The sequence below is a fragment of the Erinaceus europaeus genome, chromosome 7 (assembly GCF_950295315.1).
Source record: "Erinaceus europaeus chromosome 7, mEriEur2.1, whole genome shotgun sequence".
Taxonomy (NCBI): Eukaryota; Metazoa; Chordata; class Mammalia; order Eulipotyphla; family Erinaceidae; genus Erinaceus; species Erinaceus europaeus.
The window spans coordinates 80239227-80254913 of NC_080168.1; the positions used below are offsets into that span (position 1 = coordinate 80239227).

General features: G+C 38.1%; 1 protein-coding gene across 3 annotated transcripts in view; it reads left to right on the forward strand.

Moving 5' to 3' along the window:
• RB1 (RB transcriptional corepressor 1) overlaps positions 1–15687 on the forward strand; it is a 182463-nt gene that overhangs the window by 98056 nt on the left and 68720 nt on the right. The window lies entirely within an intron of this gene.

The window sequence follows — 15687 nt, forward strand, 5'->3', positions numbered from 1 at the left end:
ATCATTGAGTGTTGTAATTGAAATAAAAACACTTGACTGTGGTGCATAAAAGACTTGGCTGTGGTACAGCTGGGCGCAGGTTTAAACAATCTAAGCTTTATTATGGTGGTACTTTAGTACAGGATGTTATATTTTAGGTACGGCAAAATAAGCAATTATTGGCAGAGATATAGACTACTCATTATGGCTGTTGAGAGTCTTAAGAGTTTACCAGCTAGCTGAGTCACACATGTTCAGTTCCCAGGAGAGGCAGCCATGGCAGGCACTTCGAGGACCCTCAGCCGTGATCTTTCTGAGCAGGAGAAGAAGCAGGGGCCAAAAGGGCTGGACATTCAGCTGCCTGTACGTTCAATCCACCCACAGTCCCTTGTGTGTTTGCGCAGACCTTAGTATACTCTGTCGCCAGTCTGATGGCAGCTGTGTGCTGTGTCCAACTTCCTATCGTATGTTGTATACTGCGTCACAACAGTAGAGTACACTATTTGGTAATTCTGTGAGGTTTTTCTTTCTTTTTGTTTTAATATTTTTACTATCTTTATATATTGGATAGAGACTGCCAGAAATTGAGATAGAGATAGAAATTGAAAGATAGGGAGAGAGAGAGACACCTGCAAACTTGCTGCACCACTTGTGAAGCTTTCCCCCTGCAGCTGGGGACCAGGGCCTTGAACCTGGATCCTTGCACATTGTAACATATGCTCATTATCAGGTATGCCACCACCCAGACTCAGATTTTTCTTTCTTTTTGGTAAGGTTTTTTTTTTTATTTGTTTGTTGTGGGGGGGGGGGAGGCAGCGCAGTGGGCTAAGTGCACAGTGCTAGTATGGCACAAGAACCACGTAAGGATCCTGATTCGACACCCCCCTCACCCCCCTGCTCACACCAGCAGGCAGGGTCGCTTTGCAAGCTGTGAAGCAGGTCTATAGGTGTCTGTCTTTCTCTCCTCCTCTGTCTTCCCTTCCTCTCTCGATTTCTCTCTGTCCTATCCAACAGCAACAACTGCTGTAACAACAATAACAAGAATAACCACAACAAGGGCAACAAAATGGGAAAAATAGCCTCCAGGAGTGATGGATTCATAGTGCTGGCACGGAGCCCCAGTGATAAACCTGGAGGCAAAAAAAAAGTTCTAAAAGAGAGAGAGAGAGAAGCAGAGTATTTTTCTTAACATATGCAATGCCAGATATCAAACTCTGGACCTCATGCTTAAAGGTTTAGTATTTTGGGAGTCAGGCACAGCAGGTTAAGTGTAGGTAGCACAAAGTGCAAGGACCAGCATAAGGATCCTGGTTCGAGCCCTGACTCCCTACCTGCAGGGAATTTTCTTCACAAGTGGTGAAGCAGGTCTGCAGTTTCTCTCCCCCCTCTGTCTTCCCCTCCTCTCTCCATTTCTTTCTGTCCTATCTAACAAGGATGGCATCAATAACAACTACAATAGTAACTACAACAACAATAAAAAAAACAAGGACAACAAAAGGGAAAATAAATAAAATATAAAAAAATTAAAAAGTCTAATATTTTATCCACTGAACTACTTCCTGGGCTACTAATAAAGCTTTCATGCTCTGGCTGGTAGAAATCAGGACTGTTCCTGGTTTTTTGTTAACTCCTGGAATGGTTCTACTTCTAGTAGTTATTTATTTTTTTTCCTGTCTTTGGGTAGTTTTCTCATCTGCAAGCACTGCCTGGTTCTCATATGAAGACTTAGAAGCAGCCCTCCTCAGGTTCTTAGAGCTCTCTGTCTGCAGCTCTCTCCTTTCTTTGTAATTTCTCTTTGGTATTGTGTCCAATTAATTTTAACTTTGGCTTCTTTGGATTCTCAGCTCTTTTTCTTCAGTCACAGAGACCATTGAACTATTTCATGTTCTCCTTCCCGGGTGTTGCTTGGAAGCTGTCTCTAGGCAATACGCTGTAATAATGGTGTGATTTGCCATTTGTTTTCATTTTCTCAGGGATTATTGTCCTATGCTGCTTGTGTTCAATATCTAAAAGCTCGGTTTAGTTGTTGTTCAATTATGTAGTTGTTTAAAATAAATCATGTCTCTGTTCCTTCATTGTACTTGGAAGAATATATGTAGTAGTTAGTGATTAATAACCTATAAATAAGTATAATTAAAGAATTAATTATAGGGGCTGAGTGGTTGAGTGCACATGTTATAATGTGCAGGGACCTGGGTTTGAGCCCTTGTTCCGACCTGCAGGGGAAAGCTTTTTGAGTGGTTAATCAGGGCTGTAGGTGTCTTTCTCTCTCTCTCTCTCTCTTCCTCTCTACCTCCCCAGTCCCTCTCCATTTCTGGCTGTCTCTATCCAATAAATAAAGGTAACAAAAAATTAAGAAGAATTAATTATAGAGAATCACTTCCATTTTCCTATATTAAAATTCATCATATTTCAGAAAATATTATTTTAGAATGATAGTATATGGAGAGCAGAGAATCACTAATTTTGATTAGTGATTAGCCAAGAGATAGTTCATTCAGTAGCGCACACACTTTACCATGTGTAAGGACTCACTTTTTAAACAATATTTATTTATTTATTTATTTATTTATTCCCTTTTGCTGCCCTTGTTTTATTGTTGTAGTTATTGTTATTGATGTCATTGTTGTTGGATAGGACAGAGAGAAATGGAGAGAGAAGACAGAGGGGGACAGAAAGATTGACACCTACAGACTTGCTTCACTGCTTAGTGACTCCCCTGCAGGTGGGGAGCCGGGGGCTTGAACTGGGTCCTTGCACTTTATGCCACCTGCGCTTAAGCTGCTATGCTACCGCCTGACTCCCTAGGACTCACTTTTTAAAAAAATATTTATTTATTTATTTATTTTCCCTTTTGTTTTATTGTTTCCCTTGTTTATTGTTGTTGTAGTTACTGATGTCATCGTTGTTAGATAGGACAGAGAGTAATGGAGAGAGGAGGGAAGACAGAGAAGGGGAGAGAAAGATAGACACCTGCAGACCTACTTCACCACTTGTGAAGCGACTCCCTTGCAGGTGGGGAGCCGGGGGCTTGAATCGGGATCCTTATGCTGGTCCTTGCGCTTTGTGCCACATGTGCTTAACCATCTGTGCTACCGCCCAGCTTCCAGGACTCACTTTGGGTCTCCCCAAGCAGCACATGGGAGTCCTACAATAGACAAAAGCTCCACTAACAGTGGATCAGTGCTGTGGTGTCTCTCCTATACTTTCTGTCTCTCCTTTTCTCTATCTTTTGCCCTCTGTCTGGAAAGAAAAGTATGCTGGGAGCAATAGAGTTAGTACAACACAACCCCAGCAAAGCCCTAATGAAAAAAAAAAGTACCAATTAGTAATACTTTTTAAAAGTGCTAATTAGTAATAAGTTTTAAAAATACTAACTAGTTCCAGATGCCACCAGGATGCTGGCTAGGCTTCCCTGGATTGAAGACCCCACCAATGTGTCCTGGAGCTCAGCTTCCCCAGAGACACACCTTACTAGGGAAAGAGAGAGGCAGACTGGGAGTATGGACCGACCAGTCAACGCCCATGTTCAGCGGGGAAGCAATTACAGAAGCCAGACCCTCTACCTTCTGCAACCCTCAACGACCCTGGGTCCATGCTCCCAGAGGGCTAGAGAATGGGAAGGCTATCATGGGAGAGGGTGGGTTATGGGGATTGGGTGGTGGGAATTGTGTGGAGTTGTACCCCTCCTACCTTATGCTTTTGTTCACTAATCCTTTCTTAAATTAAAAATTTAAATAAAAAAAAAATACTAACTAGTAATAATTAGCTTGTATTATATATATATTTTTAAATCTTTCCCATTTTGCTACCAGTGTTATCACTAGGGTTCATGTTGCCTGTAAGACTTCATCCTTTTTTTTTTTTTCTGATGAATGATTTTTTAAAAAATTTTTATTTATAAAATGGAAATATTGACAAGACCATAAGATAAGAGGGGCTCAATTCCACACAGTTCCCACCACTAGAACTCCATATCCCATTCCCTCCCTTGATAGCTATCCTATTTTTTATCCTTCTGAGAGTATGGGCCCAGGGTCATTATGGGGTGCAGAAGTTAAGTCTGCCTTCTGTAATTGCTTCCCTGCTGAACATGGGCATTGGCAGGTCAATCGATACTCACAGCCTGTTTCTATCTTTCCCTAGTGGGACAGGGGCCTGGGGAGGTGGGGCTTCAGGACACACTGGTGGAGTCATCTGTCCAGGGAAGTCTAGTTGCATCATGGTAGCATCTGGAATTTGGTGGCCAAAAAAGCATTAAGATGTAAAGCAGAACAAATTGTTGACTAATCATGAACCTAAAGGCAAGAATATTGCAGATGAAGATTTGGGGTCTCCATTTTGGAAAAACTAATAGGTCTATTTTAAGTATATTCCAAGGGGCCCATGACTTTACTGTTTTTTTCCTGAGCCTGACATCTAATATGCAGATGGACCCAAGTTACTGTCTGGGGAGATGGTGTCATAGTTGGAAATAGGACTAGAAAGCTGGATCAGGGAAAAGATTAGCTCCCAAATATGGGAAAAGTAAATAAATACTGTTAACTATAAACTCATTGATTTGATTTGGGACCCATAGTCAGCACAGGAGCCTATGTAGCCTCTGTACCCCCATAGGTCTGAGCTCGCATTCTGTGGTAATGGCTTGGAACATTCCAGGCTGCACTAATTTCAGGACCCATCTTCCTCTGGTAGTAGGTAGAGTATGTTGTCCAACCTCCCTTCGAAGAATGGAACAGCCCCTACCGTTGTTGATCCATATTGAAGGCAAAGTCCTATAGAGGACCACAAAGGAGTCCATTGTGTTGTTCCTGATGGAGATGACCAGTGATAGTGGTGAGAGGGATCTGTTAAAAGTCTAGGCCCATCATGTCTATGTGGGAATTCCAGGACTCCCTGCCTAGGGCCCTAGGGTGGCCTGGTAGTGACTAAAGAATCATCATTAAAGTATGCCGGTCTCTTGCTCTTATTCAGCTTTTGTAGGACTCTGTCATTCTTGATGGCCATTTTTTTCTTCTCCTTTCTTTTTGGTAGGGTATGAGAGACAGAGGATGGGGCTGGGAAAGAAAAACAGAGAGCAAGATAGAGAGAGGAAGAAAAGGGGGAGGAGAGCCAGCTGTAGCATTGATTTACTGCTTCTAAAGCTTCTCTTCTACAGCTGGGTCCCAGTAACTTGAACATGGGTCTTTGTACATTAGGTACCAGCTGTGCTCTACTGATTGAGCTAACACCCATTTCCAACTTGTATTATATTTTTATGTCCCAAGGAAATTGTCTCATTTACATGTTATCAAAAAGTGCTGATTTATTAAATTGGATTCTGTTACACTGTTTCTCTATAGTCACTCCAAATCAACAAGTTCTTACTACTTTGTCAAAACAATTTTACATAAGAAAAGATTAAAATTTTTCTTTTAAACCATTTTTTAAAAATTGAAATAAGCTGTTTTATCCATCACTATAGTTTTAGTGAGTAACTTCTATTTTTAAAGTTTGAATTTTATGACCTACTTATAAACAACATTTTAAGCTTCTTTGGTGTTCTTTTGAAATGTCAAACTTGACAGGAAGTGAAAACAAAAGGGAGAAAAGCCTGTGGCTCTGTAAAAGCCAAAAAGGATATCTGTTTTGTATTTGTATGATGGACCATTAACCTTTGGTACACTTTGCACAAAGGTTATAGTATTTACCATTAGACACTTTTTAAAAAGTAACTTACTGAGAGCTGTGTCTCAGGAAGGGAGTGAACTGTAGAGTTAGGATTAAGCCTTTTAGAAATGTGGCTAAGTACAGTGAAGTAATAAGGTGTCACATATATTAACATAATTAATAGTTATGCCACCATAGTGGAAAAATGTTTTGCTTTGATTTTCAAGAGTTATTTCAAACAGCCAAATATTTATTCTTTTGCTAGCAAGAGGAAACATTTTGATTTCTAAAAATCTGAAATTATTGCTAAGGTTTTAACATGTCTTTCTCCCACTGTATGCCCAATTTCTTACTCTTAACTCCCACATGTAGTGAATAGCTTCATAAGTGCTTTTGAAGACATCATCATTCAAAACTAAAACTGTTACATTTTTATTTTAAATACAACTGTGTTTTTCAGTATTTGTTTACATAAGCTTTTGATATTATGTAGATAGACGTGAGTGCTAAATAGTTTTTTCCATTCATCTATAATTAGATGCAGTCTTCTAATTAAAAAGCAAAACAAAACCATGTCTTACAGATTTATTTTTAAAAATACACACACACACATTTTCTTAGGTCAGATCATCACCATCTATCTATCTATCTATATATATATAATTATATTCTATTTCATAGACTTATATTTAATGACTCTTGGTTAACTAATCATCCTAAATATGTAGTTATGCAATTCTTCTCTTCAGGAATTTACAGTAGCTTCCCATTGACATTCAGAAAACTTAAGCCTCTCTGCTCTGGTGATCATTTAGCCCTACCTTACCTTTCCATTCTTAAAATATATATATATATTAGAAATCGAAAGCCAAAGTACTACCCTGTCAGGGATTAAATTTATGACCATATGATTATAAGCTCTGTTCTTTGCCTCTTTAGTCTTATTTCCACTGTTCAATACTTACTCTCTATAGCTATGGGATCTTTTATCTCTGGAGTAAACAAACCAGTGACAACATAGACCTAGCCCCACTTTTTTTATTAGTGATTTAATATTGATTTACAAAATTATGGGATAACAGGGTTTGTAATTGCTTCTCCACTGGACATGGGTGCTGGCAGTAGGCATAACTCTTTAGTGTCTTTACCCTAGTTTTCTTCTTTTGTAAATTGAGACAGACCAAAAGATAAAGTCCTGGTTCAAACATTTTGTGATTATACAGAATTATTTAAATAAAGACGAGTATGGGATGATCTCATTCATAAACAGAAGTTGAGAAAGAATAACACAAGCAGGTGTCTTATCTTTCTCTCCCCCTCTCTGTCTTCCCCTCTCTCAATTTAAAGGAAAAATTGACCTAGACTAGTGAAATTGTGTTTGTGTGAAGCCCTGGTTCTGCCAAGAAACAAACAAAAAATAAATAAAAACAAACAACAACAAACCTGAAATAATTTAAAGGAACTATTGTCCTTGTGAGATATACAGTGATATAGAATCAACCTCCAGAACTTAAGGGAGCTTGGAATCTTGTAGTTAAGTCAATCATTATAACACACTAAGAAATTAAGTCAGTCATGAAGGTCAAAGGAGGGATTTATATGCAATCTGGAAAATACTTCGAAAAGGTGTGGGAATGGGGCGGGACACAGAAGTAGGAAAGTTTGGAACATAATTGAGGAAATTTACATCACATACTTTTATTTCTGTCATGACCTTGTTGTCTAGTGAACAGATTTTTAAGAAAAACTACATTCTTCATATGAATAATTACCATTGAAATATGACTAAATGATTACTTTGAAAATAATCAAATAAAATAAACTCAATGTGTTATGATAACGTGATTCTTCATAATTAGGATTCATTGAGGCTTTGGGTGATTTATGTGGTGCTTCATGTATTAAAATCTACAAACACAAAATCCAAATAAACATATAACAGCTACAAATTAATGTATGTTTTCTTCCATATTAAATACTTACATGAGCCTGAGTTCTTGATCCAGATCTGTTTATAGTTTTAAGCATAATTTTTTTTCAATGTTCAGCCTCTGTTCAAATGCTTTCTCATTTTGAGTTCCATGATTGACCCTTTAGTTTATTCTTTTCTTTATGCTCTTGTCTCCATTAGTCTTTAGAATACTCTGACATACATGAGAAATTTTTAGTTTACTATGGAGGAGTTGTATTCATGACTTGTCCGGTCATGTTTCCCTTCCCCCCTGTCCCATTGTCCTTGCTCCACATTCTCTTTGTTAATGACTTGGCACAAAGGAGTAAAGAAATCCAGGGGTGTTAAAGAAAACAGCAACTCAGAAGTAACTCTCAGAAATCTCATAAAAACTTGTCGAAAGGAGTATACTTTAAACCTCTTATCACTAGTTTCTTTGGCATCTTTTTCAACTATCTTGCAGACCTGCACCAAATGAGTCTGACTTAATGTATATGATACTAATACAAAGTGGTTATAATACACAATAACTTTTTGCTTGTGTGCTATTACAGTCTCCGTTGAAAGTACTGAAATTCATGAAATCAGTTACTGTCACCGATGGAGACAATGATACTCAAAATAAAAAAGCTTTGTTTACAAAACTAAGTTGATGCCAGGGTCAGAATTTTAACTCTGGCATTCTGGTTTCAGTCTGTTATTTACCTCTGTACTACATAGGTATAGACTGGTTTACTATTTGCTTTTTGTACTGTTGTGAATGATTTTTTATTCATGTTTTTTTAAAAAATTTTTTTTGTATTTATTTATTCCCTTTTGTTGCCCTTGTTGTTTTATTGTTGTAGTTATTATTGTTGTTGTTATTGATGTCGTCGTTGTTGGATAGGACAGAGAGAATTGGAGAGAGGAGGGGAAGACAGAGAGGGGGAGAGAAAGACAGACACCTGCAGATCTGCTTCACCGCCTGGGAAGCGACCCCCCTGCAGGTGGGGAGCCGGGGGCTCAATCCGGGATCCTTCTGCCGGTCCCTGTGCTTTGCGCCGCGTGCGCCCAACCCGCTGCGCCACCGCCCGGCTCTCTTATTCATGTTTTTTTTTAATTTTTTTTTTATTTAAGAAAGAATTAATTAACAAAACCATAGGGTAGGAGGGGTACAACTCCACACAATTCCCACCACCCAATCTCCATATCCCATCCCCTCCCCTGATAGCTTTCCCATTCTCTATCCCTCTGGGAGCCTGGACCCAGGGTCATTGAGGGTTGCAGAAGGTAGAAGGTCTGGCTTCTATAATTGCTTCCCCACTGAACATGGGCGTTGACCAGTCGGTCCATACTCCCAGTCTGCCTCTCTCTTTCCCTAGTAGGGTGGGTCTCTGGGGAAGCTAAGCTCCAGGACACATTGGTGGGGTCTTCAATCCAGGGAAGCCTGGCTAGCATCCTGATGGCATCTGGAACCTGGTGATTGAAAAGAGAGTTAACATACAAAGCCAAACAAATTGTTGAGCAATCATGGACCCAAAGCTTGGAATAGTGGAGAGGAAGTGTTAGGGAGGTACTCACTACAAACTCTAGTGTACTTCTGCTTTCAGGTATATATTTTGCAGTAGTTTATGGATACGTGTGAACATAAGCTCTCACAGAAACTGGTGTATATCTAGGTTTTGGGACTTTGTTAGAAAGTGAACCACCTGAGATGAAATTAGAGTGTACTATAAAAGGAAAGGTCTCAACCAAGTAATGAAGCTGAAGGGTTGTCATTCCACACGTGAAGTCTCTGGACACAGTCTGAAGTGAAGCATGTTGAGGTGGCAATCGTTGCATTGGTTAGGTTGTGATCGGCGGATGCAATATTATTTGATATGGATTGGGAGAGGCATACGGGAAAGTGGGCCCTATCCAAGGGTGCCAGGACTGGGGGAAGTAGGGGCTCTATAGTGGAGATGTGAGGTTCCTGCTGTCTTAGGGTTCAAAAAGACAATTGATAGTTAATGTTATCATCACATTATTTGGTAATTGGGTTAACTTTGAAAAGTCCTTTTGTTATTTTTGCTGTACAGTACCCAGTATCTTGTATATAGCTGTGCTATTGGATGCTTCTAATCTACTTGATCTAGGCTTTTGAGAGAGTCCGCATATCAAATACACAGCCTATATATTAAAAAAATTCAGTTTGTGTTTTGAAAAACTTTGAGACATACAATTGATTTTCCCCCTCTCATATTAATTAACTACTGATTTATATGTCTACATTTATCTGTGTTTCTATCTTTCTTTTTGTGCCACTGTGCTGTAGCAGATGGAGCCTGGGCTTTGTAGTCACCAGATCTCATTTAATCTTCACAGAAGGTAAACATTGCTATCCCAGTTTTACAGATAAGGAAACTTAGGGTTCAGAGATATTTTGTAACTTGCTTTGGTGTGATTCTAAGCAAATTGGGTCTCTGTATCTCATGTATTCTTATCTGTAAAGTGGAGATAGTAATAATTACCTTTTAGTGTTGTTGAGAAGAGCAAGTGACCATTTGTGAAAATATGAATTTAAGAAATATGATAATCATTTATTCCTCTTACCTTATCCCCTTTACTGAATTGCCATTTCTAAGACCAAAGAACTGAGAACTATTAAGTGGTATTATATGTGTTTATACTGGCTTACATAACTATTGAACTTTACTTTTTTCCCCTGAGGTGCAGCCCCACCTCACAATTACCTTTCAAAATGGAAGAAGTTCAGGGGGAAAAAAAGGTGTAGCTGAACTCCAGCATTGTTAAATGTGGGCAGTGCTCTCTGTTAAACTGCAGTTGGAATTTGTTATATTGCTTTAGCTATGAGTCATGTCAGTAATTACCCTGAGGATAGTGTTAGTTCATTATTCAAGTACAAACAAGAAATACAGCAGTTGTAGAATAGCGTAGATGTACTTGTACTCTTGCTCAGAAGGTCTTTGATATGTTCAGTATATTAGAAGGTTACTTGCATCTAGTCTTGGAATTTTGTCTTCAATCTTGTAGTCAGTTCTAACTGAATTAATGAGGAAAGTTGAATCTGGATATGCAAGAAACCAAAATTTCAAGTATCTTTTAAGGTATTCATTCTCATTATTGTAGTTTTAAAATTTCTCTAGCAAAATTACTAGTAGGTAACTATTACTAGTTAGTAAGTTTAGTAAAAATTTAGAAACACTATAGGGCAGTTTTTCTTTTTTTATACTAATTTTTTATTGAGGGATTAATGGTTTACAGTAAATATAATTGTTCATACATGTATAAGATTTCATTGTTCTCTGCAAAACGTTATCATCCTCAGCCTAGGTTCTCCTCCACCATCTTATACAAGGGCCTGAAAACCCACACTTCCCCCAGAACCCTTTACTTCTGTGCAATACACTAAACTGAGGCCAAGTTCTGCTTTGTGTTTTCCTTTGTTTTCTTATTTCTCAACTTCTCTCTATGAGATCATCCTATATGCATCCCTTTTTTCAGGCTCATCTCACTTAACATGATTCTTTCAAGTTACATTAATAGCTGAGTAGTATTCCATTGTGTATATATACCATAACTTTTTCAGCTACTCATCTGTTGTTTGACACCTGGGTGACTTCCAGGTTTTTGCTCTTATAAATTGTGCTGCTATGAACATAGACATACACACATCTTTTTGGATGGATGGGTGTGTTTGGTTCCTTAGGATATATTCCAGGAGAGGAATTGCTGGGTCATAGGGTAGGCCACTTCTAGCTTTCTGAAAGTTCTCCAGACTGCTTTCCATAGAGCAGTTGTTCTTAAATCATCTAAGTTCAGTTACATTTAATTGTAAAACCAATTAAATGTAACTGGCATTATCTTTCTCAAATATTTATGACATGTTTTAAAACTCTAAAGTGTCACAACCTAATCTATTTCAAATTCATGCTAGTGACCCTTGAGTGTATGGGCTTATTAATTTATTGGTCCTTAATATTTTCCACTATTGTCATAAGTGGCCAAATATCAAAAAGTATTTTTGGTGTCTTCCTGTAGTGCTATATTTAGAACATGATAAGGAAATGTAGAAGAGGAAACAGCTGTATTTGTGTCTCACTCTTTCAAAAACCTTTTTTGTTAATTATTTTTCTTGCTAAGTTATACCTCTATTAAACTGTAACAGATACTTTAAGATTTTTAACTTATATTCTTTAAGGATAAAACAAAAAAATGTTAAAAATCAGTGTTTCTCTCTTTTAAGTCCATTTCCTTTTTGGAATTTAATATTTATTCATTTTCATCTTTAATAATTAATAAGATACAGTGTCCCTATTAGTAACTTGTCATGCTTACCATTTTTCATATTTTAAGATGACTTTTATAACTTAAATTTTATCATTTCAATTTTTAAAATTAAAATGAGAAAGGGAGAAATTTTTTCTAATTCAAGAGTCAAAGAAAAATGAATAGGGTTCCCTACTTCATTGCTGAAGTCTTGAAAATGTAATTTTTTTTTGAAAATTTTTTCTTTATACTATACATACTGGACACTTTTATACCCTTTTTAAACTTTTGATAAAGATAGAAATTAGGAGGTGTTAGGGAGGGAGGGAGGGAGAGAGAGAAAGAGAGAGAGAACTGCAGCACTGTGTCACCAACCTGTGAAGCTTCTGCCCTTCAGAAGGGTCAGCAGGGGCTTGAACCCAGGTGCTTGCATGGTCACATATGCGCTTTACCAGGTGTGCTACTTCCCAGCTCCTGATACTATCTACTTTTAAATCATGATATAGTTTACTAGTTTATTTAAATAGGGTCTTCTGAAAATAAGTTTTCCCATCAACTGTCCTATCAAACGACAACAGCAATAACACCAATAATAACTACAACAATAAAACAAGAAGGGCAACAAAAGGGAATAAGTAAATAAATATTTAAAAAAGGAATATATGATGTGGGTGGGTGGAAATGGTTAATATTTGCTATGACCATGCAATTTTTATTCTTGACCTTTGTAATTATTTTTCTGGGAGTAGCCTATCTAATCTCTTGTAGATTATTTAAATAGTATTTATTAATATTATATTTTTGTTTCTAATTTTTTATATTTGTTTCCCCTTTTGTTGCCCTTGTTGTTTTTTATTGTTGTAGTTATTATTATTGTTGTTGTTATTTATGTCGTTGTTGTTAGATATGACAGAGAGAAATGGAGAGAGGAAGGGAAGACAGAGAGGGGGAGAGAAAGATAGACACCTACAGACCTGCCTCACCACTTGTGAAGCGACTCCCCTGCAGGTGGGAGCCAGGGGCTGAAACTGGGATCCTTAAGCTGGTTCTTGCACTTTGGGCCACGTGCGCTTAACCCGCTGTGCTACTGCCTGATTCCTGATATTATATTTTTATTGTCACCAAGGCTTGGTCCCTGTGTGATGAATCTACTGTTCCCAATGGGCATTTTATTTAATAGGGCAGATAGAAATTGACAGGAGGGGTGACTGAGAGGGGAAACGAGAGATACCTGTAGACCTGCTTCACTGCTCCTGAAGCATCCCCCAGCGGGTGGGTAAGGGCTCAAATCCTGGTCCTCTCACATTGTAGTTTGTGTTCTTAATTAGGTGCACCACAACCAAACCCAACATCCCCTTTCTTTAAAAAATTCAATATTGGGAGTCGGGCTGTAGCGCAGCGGGTTAAGCGCAGGTGGCGCAAAGCACAAGGACCGGCATAAGGATCCCAGTTCGAACCCGGCTCCCCACCTGCAGGGGAGTCGCTTCACAGGCGGTGAAGCAGGTCTGCAGGTGTCTGTCTTTCTCTCCTCCTCTCTGTCTTCCCCTCCCTCTCTCCATTTCTCTCTGTCCTATCCAACAACTACAACAACAATAATAACTACAACAATAAAACAACAAGGGCAACAAAAGGGAATAAATAAATAAAATAAATTTTAAAAAAATCAATACATGTCCATATTTTTTCCCTTCTCTTAAGTGGCACACCTGGTAAGTGTGGACATTACAGTATGTGAGGACCCAGGTTCAAGTCTCTGGTCCCCACCTACAGGGGAAAAGTATCATGAGTGGTAAAGCAGGGCTACAGGTGTCTGTCTTTTCCTCTCTTTATCCCCCCTTCCCCTCTCAATTTCTCTCTGCATCTAATAATAAATAAATAATTTTTTTAAAGAAGTCTTATGAAGACCTCAACATGAAGTATATTGATTTTACCCAACAATTCTGAAACTAGTTATTTTTGCTGCCAGCAAAAATTGCATATGTGGCATATAAGTCAAACACTGTAAATTTTGTGCTTTTAAAAATACTAGTCATATCACTTTTATTTAAATAAACTACATCTGTCAATCAAATAATATGTAGTCCCTTTCCCTTACAACCCTAAATTTTAATTCAATGTAAATATTATAGGAGCCATGTGGTGGCACGCCTGGTTAATAAGTGCACATATTATAGTGCACAAGGATGCAGGTTCAAGCCTCTCATTCCCATCTGCAGGGGAAAGGCTTCATGAGTGGTGAAGTAGGGCTGCACATGTCTCTCTGTCTCTCCCTCTCTGTCTCCCCCTCCCTTCTCAATTTCTGTTTGTCTCTAACCAATAATAAATAAATAAAAGTATTTTTAAAATAACAAAGAATAAAGTTAATAAATATTTAAAAATAAAGATTATATATTTATTTAATTAAGTAAAAGCTCTTTATTTTAGAAAAATAGAATTGCAATAAAAAGATTCATAAGTTTATAATGCCCTATTAAAACATGAGCTAATAAGTAGTAACTGTTAAATTATAAGTTTTATGGACAACTAAATATAAGGAAGCATTATTCACAATAATAAGGATTGCTTTGTATTGATGAAATTCTTCATTGTGAGCCAGGCAGTGGCACACCTGGTTAAGTGCACACACTACAGTGCACAAGGACCTGGGTTCAAGCTCCTAGTCCCCACGTGCAGGGGGAAGCTTCACAAATGGTGAAGCAGGGTTGCAGGTTTCTCTCTGTCTCTCCTCTCCTCTCAATTTCTCTCTGTCTATATGCAATAATAATAATAATAATAATAAAGTGCAATCAAGTCATAATTCAATACAAGATGGCTTGTTAAAAAAGAAATTATTCATTTTTAATAGCAGCAAATGGGTGTATATAACTTTTTGTTTAAATATTTATTTATTCCCTTTTTGTTGCTCTTTTTTATTGTTGTAGTTACTATTGTTGTCATTGCTGGATACGACAGAGAGAAATGGAGAGAGGAGGGGAAGACAGAGGGGGAGAGAAAGATAGACACCTGCAGACCTGCTTCACCGCCTGTGAAGCGACTCCCCTGCAGGTAGGGAGCTGGGGGCTTGAACCAGAATCCTTACCCTGGTCCTTGAGCTTTGCACCACCTACGCTTAACCCACTGCGCTACTGCCCGACACCTAAATATAATTTTTTTCTGTGTATCTTGAACCATATGATTGCTGCTAAAAATGACGATACTAGTTGGGCGGTAGTGCAGCGGGTTAAGTGCACATAACACGAAGCAGTGTAAGGATACAGGTTCAAGCCTCAGGCTCCCCACCTGCAGGAGGGTCCATTCACAAGTGGTGAAGCAGATCTGCAGGTGTCTTTCTCTCCTCCTCTCTGTCTTCCCATCCTCTCTTCATTTCTCTCTGTCCTATCCAACAACGACATCAGGAACAACAACAATAATAACCACAATAATAAAAAACAACAAGGGCAACAAAAGGGAATAAATAAATAAATATTTTTTAAAAAGAAAAATAAGATGTGGTCCAGGAGGTGGCGCAGTGGTAAAGCTTTGGGACCCAAGCATGAGGTCCCAAGTTTGATCCCTAGCAGCACATGTGCCAGAGTGATGTCTGGTTCTTTCTCTCTCCTTCTGTCTTTCTCATAAATAAATAAAATCTTTAAAAAAAAAATAAAAGAAAAATAAAAGAAAAAATTTAAAAAATGACAATACCTTAATTCAAAATTGCATGTTAACTACATATGTTTACGTCTCCCACCCCCCAAAAAAACTTATAGAAATGACAGAAAAGAACACATAACACACATGGGAGTGAAACCAGCAGTACTGAGTCTCTAAAATGGAAAACTTTCTAAGGGAAATTGAATAGTTGACTCAGCTTTGTGAGAGTA